The sequence below is a fragment of the Cryptomeria japonica genome, chromosome 1 (assembly GCF_030272615.1).
Source record: "Cryptomeria japonica chromosome 1, Sugi_1.0, whole genome shotgun sequence".
Classification (NCBI taxonomy): Eukaryota; Viridiplantae; Streptophyta; class Pinopsida; order Cupressales; family Cupressaceae; genus Cryptomeria; species Cryptomeria japonica.
This window is the reverse complement of record NC_081405.1, coordinates 572331574-572337452: the sequence shown is the minus strand read 5'-3', so window position 1 is coordinate 572337452 and position 5879 is coordinate 572331574. Positions and strand designations below refer to the sequence as shown.

The 5879-nt window shown below is 30.9% G+C and overlaps 1 non-coding gene across 1 annotated transcript; it reads right to left on the bottom strand.

Annotated features, from left to right (window-relative positions):
* Positions 1 to 1372: 1372 nt before the first annotated feature.
* On the bottom strand, positions 1373 to 1446 carry TRNAI-UAU (transfer RNA isoleucine (anticodon UAU)). The gene has a single exon. It is a non-coding gene; the product is annotated as a tRNA-Ile (tRNA).
* Between the last annotated feature and the right edge of the window lie 4433 nt (positions 1447 to 5879).

The window sequence follows — 5879 nt, the reverse complement described above, 5'->3', positions numbered from 1 at the left end:
AGTCCCTCCTAAGTGAAAACCGTCAATCCTAGTGACCTCCCTTCTCTCTCCTTGGAGTTGGGGGGGGAGAACACCTAGGGTTCGATTTTTCTGCTTTACAGAAAATAATAGAGAAGACAAGAGAAAATGAAGAAATATTTACAGAGGGTCCACGATATGAAGCTTACAGTTCAGGTAGCACCCTCCTTCACTAATACCTACATAAGACCATGGATGAAATGTTGGGGTGATTTTGTTTAGAGGTTTGACATAGTCAAACCATCGTTTAGGTGTTTTCACCTCCATTGACAACCTAAAGATGAGATTGAGATAAAATGATTGATGAACACAAGCAAGAACAAAATAATAAATGATATGCTAATTCAAAGCCAACAAATCAAGTAAACAACTTAGAGAGTTACCCTCCAGATCAAAAGTAGTTTCGCTTGTTGGAATGAGGAATGGTAATGACTTTCAAGTTGGGTAAAGTTTGTTGGATGGTAATGGAGGTTGACGAGATAACAAAGCTTGTGAGTTGCAATGGGTCTAAAATATGTAGTAGAATGCAAGAGAGTTGTTTTCAAAATCAAAGAGAGCAAAATGGAGCCCAAAAAGGCAATTTTAAGGGATTGGGAGTCGTCTCGACGTTGATGTGAGCCAAGAGGAGCATTACGCTACCAAAATCAAAAAGTGTAACATCCCAACAACAACCTTTAGCCATAGATATTTGCGGGATGAATGTGTGGTGTGCAAACATATCTGCGAGACACACATGTTTGGGCATCATCCAAACCAAATGATTGGGAAGCTAGACATGGCACACCATATCTACGAGACACACATGTTTGGGCATCATCCAAACCAAATGATTGGGAAGCTAGACATGACAGGTTGCAACGAAGATTAACGACATGAAAACATTAATAATCCTTCAAAATATATTCACTTCATCTCTTCTAATAATAAGGTTGCTACTACATCCTCAAATTTTAATTTAAAAATAACATTAGAAATACAAGATCATCTAATATAAAAGAAAAATCTTCCATCAAATATATATTTTTTTCTTTCTTAATTTTTATTTTTTTATTAGCTTGCAAGTTTACAATAGCATTCCATTTATCATATATTCACTACAACTTATGGTTCTCACTCCAAAGGAGTATTCCAATTCCAAAATTATTCAACGTATGTGAAGTTCTAATCTAGAATCATTGTTTCGAATTGGAGCGAGTGCATGAGAGTTTAAGTATAACCGTTGGCTTACATTTGCAAGTTGATTGGTCTCAAAAAGGTTCATGGGACGAATAACATCAAGAATGCACATTCTTCATTCCAATGGCTTAAGGGTTTGACTATCCTACCAAAACGATTTTGAACGTTGAAATGAGACTGGTCCCGGCGGGGCTCGAACCCGCGACCTTCGGCTCATAAGACCAACGCTCTAACCAACTGAGCTACGGGACCACGATGTTTAAATTTATAGATAAAACATTATCACCTATTCTTTACAATACGGAAAACGCTAAAATTACCTCAAATTTTCTCGTTGTTAATCATCTATAAGCATGGACACCATTAAATTAAATATTAACTGAATCTACAGGGATGTCCTCGACATTTTATCTTGTGGTGGACTTGTTTTGGGTGGTTTTAATTATTTATTTTTAAAATTTCAAATTAGGCTTTTATGGTAATATTTTTATTGTTTTTTTCAATTTATTGATATTGGAAGTGTAAATAAAGTTTTGTTTCAGTTAAGAGTTAAGGATTATGAGTGTTTATTTTTCATTTTTCAAGCATGATCTTATTTTCCTTTTTTTTTTAAATGTGTTTTAAAAAATATAAATAGTAAATTTAAGAATATATTATCATTTTTATCAATTTTTTTCAGCTCATTCAACTACAACTGCAATTGTTTGGTTTATTGTGAAACATGACAACCTCTTAAAAGGTTGTAATATTTTTTGAAATAGAGTGTAATAAATGTCTCCTATTAAAAAATATATTTCTACGCCCTACATCTACCTTACCAAAAAAATATTCCTTCTCAAATTACAGTAAGTTTTATTTAAAATTTGAACACATATTAATTGATTGATGATTTTAAAAAATTATGATAAAATTAGGGTTTCAATGTTTCTTTAAAATTGTGTTTGTTAATGTTATTTGGTATGTCTTTTGTGTAAAGTATGAGTTTAGAGTTCATTTTGCAAACAAAAGTTTTTTTAAAAATAAAGAATGAATCATAGGTGAATTCTAAATCGAGGAACTTCTAGGAAAAGAAAATGAACTCATCAATGTAAATGGTTAAAGGGTGAACTTGTCGTGGTATCTTCCACTTTCAAATGTAAAGAATCTTATCTCATCGAGTGGTAACCTATTATTGGAGAGATTGGGTAAGATCATTAGGGGTTGTTTTAGGTAATGTATTGGGTTTTCTCTCTACCGTTGTTAAAGGACACAAATAATGAGTGGAGATAATTTAATAGGAATTATACGGAATTTCGATGTTAGTTTTAAGATTTTCTTGTATGAAATTTGTAGTTGAAGGCAACTTTAAGGTTATTATAGAAGGATTTGGAATGAAGAGTAAAATATGAGTTAGGTTGGTTTCAAATAAGCGAATTAATTAAGAAATTGGGTATGAATTTTGAGGGGTTTTCATGGTACTGATATTACTATGAAGTGAACTAAGTGATAAATTTGTATTTCCCTAGTTCTAAGATGTGTTTCTCACATATTTCTCTCCATATAGTTGATATTGGTGGAAAGTTTAATATTGTAAGTAAATTAAGTTAAGTGATAGATCTAATATTTATACTTATTCTTCTAATACCAAGGTGAGTTTATCGCACATTTCTTACCATAAGGTTGGTACTAATAAATATTTTAATCTTGAAACTTTGAAAGAGGCACATTCAAACTTCCTCTAAATTTGATGGAATCATTATTTTCAAAAGCATGACATCCTTTATTTTATTTTTATTACCATTTACACCTTTAAATCAAATATTTTTCTCCTCATAGTTTAATGTGCATATTTTTTTTCATTATTATGGATGTGAGTGTTGTGTATAATAAGAATATATAGTATGAATAGTAGTGTTTCAACATTTATGACCAATGGGATGTGTGAGTACATTAATGTGTGGGATTGTCATGGTCTTAGGTTAGTGAGAGAGGCGATGAATGACTATATAATTTTCTCTTGTCCCTTCAAAAAAGGCCCTATGAGATGTGCCAAACTATAATCTTCTTAGGAATCCTCACCATAGAATCAAGGATTTAAGTGCTTGTGAATACATGTAGCTCATTCTTAGTACACATCAAAATTAGAAAGTCTCTTTAATGCAAGAGACAATATCCTTGAACTAAAGGCAATCTAGATTTAGAAATTGCAAACCAAGATCGATGCTTGGCATTATAAATGGTTAGATAAAATAAGATAAATGAGAAAATGGATCCTTGAAAAAATTTCATCCTCCTCTTAATAGTTTTAATTTATTCTCAAAAATAGTTATCTCCTTATTGAATGTATCTTAGATAGCACGATAGAGAAAGGCCATAAAAAATGTATCATCTCTCTTAAAGGAACAAAATAAGCAATGACTTATGAAAAAATATAGTTCTTGTAAATGTTTTAAAGAGAATCATTTGCAATTAAAGTGTACCTTTTATTGAGAAACAAGGTGAAACTACTATAGTAAAATTTTCTCAAAATGTATACAAATGTAAAACCAATCTCTTAATATTTAAAGTATTATTTACACAAGCATAAATTAACAATAAGAAAAATATTAGCAAAACAAAGTAATATAGGATTTACATGGAGAAGCCCTTTTATAAAAAACTCCACCAAAGAAAGAGGACAATATATATTAATCTTCAGTAAACATAGATGCAATTTCTACACTCGAACAACATTATTATAGCACACATGTAATTGTAAACATCATATCAAACTAGTATCCTCACACCTCCAATATATGGGCAAAGAGAGAAGCCAAAACCATAAATAAATTGACCAAAATAATGGATACCAAAACCATGGTATGATGTAAACAACCCACACCCAACTTGGAGAGCACCTTCAAATAATAATATTTATGCAACCAATGAATTCACATGGACATCACATGGGCTCAATCAATTAATCCTCAAATATAAAATTTACAAGTGTAAGGACATCGTTGACTCACAACTCATTGATGGTTCCTCAAGTCTAGCCCTCCATTTTGAACTCCACTAACTCATTTACCAAGTTCACCTATTATGATAGGATTCTCCAATACTTCATTTAGCACCTAGACAGTTGGGAATATGTCTTAAATGACTCCAAAGTCAAATTTTGTCAACATCATAGTGCTCCACCTTCTTCATGAATCTAAATTATAAACTATTTCTTCAGTTACACCCTAGGCATCCAAGTAAGCCTTTGAAGAATGTTGGAGATACATAAAATATGCATAGGATTTTTGAGGTTAAAGACACTTTAATCTCAATAGCCTCCCACTTGACAATATACATTGTAAATAAACCCATACAAAAAATAAATTAATTAAGTACAAGATCCAGGGATCATGACCTTCTTGCACCAATAGATCTTATCCATGGTCACTAGCTTCATGAGAGAGTTTGTAACATGCTCAAGTGTCAACCTTTTGTAATAATATGTTACCATTCCATATCATTTCTTGTACAATGTGATATTGGACATCAACATGCTTAGTAAAAGCATGATACATGAAATTGCTAGCTAGATAGATGATAATCTAACCATGAAAATGATTTTTAACAACATTGTAATCAAAACCAATATCTATGCAAAGTCTATGTAACCAAACTACCTCATTATAGGCATATGTAGCACAACCATATACCCTACTTTAATAGTGGACAAAGAAACCACAAGATGCCTCTTACTCATTCTATACAAATTTAAATGGTATGAAATCTAGGTTGGGACTTGGAACTATAGTTAGGGGTGGAGAATTTAAGGAGTAGTTTATATAAGAGGGGGAAAAGGATGTCTAAGAAACAACTATCCAAAGTGCACGATTAGGATACAGAAAATCATGAATAAGGATGTGAAATGTGTGAATGTGCAACTAAGTTTTAAGATTGAAAATAAGCGCAGTCTAGGGCTTGTGAAAGGTAAAGAGATAACTAATAATTAAAGAAGTTTAAACATGTGGGGCAACAATATAATGGTGTGCCTCACTTTTTACCTAAGTTGCCAACACAATTCAATATTTTAAATTTTTTTTTTTATCTCATCATAGCAAGAAAAGCATTAATAATTTGAAGATAATATAAATTAATGATTTGTGAGATTTCATATGTATATTATATTGCTAATTACAAATAAAAGTGAAAAAGATTTATCTCATTTTTAAATATTTGTTAATAAAGTGTTTCTTATACTTGTAATATTTTGTAATGAGTAAGTTATTTCCTTGTAATTCATAACTTGAGCAAGAAATAATAATGACCTAAATGTAGATCATTAATGTTGACATCTACACATATTTTCTTTATTATTAATTTATTACCTATGATAATAATTAAAAATTAGACACATTTCTCCATAGTGCTCGAAACCATTTATTTAACATGTATTATATTTTATTTAGTTGAAAGGATATCAATACAAAATGTGACCTTATTTAAAAAAAAATTGCATTATTTTTTTGTTATTCCATATTGGGATTAGGTGTATCATACATCTCGCAAGTCCTAGTATTTAAAATTGTTTATTTATTATTTATGCTCCCATGAAAAATGAGGCATCTCACTATGACTTAGACATTACACCATGTTCATTCCTTGGTATAACATGTATGTAAGATTTTGTAAGAGCAACTATAACATTTAAATACATAAGAGATTTTATAATG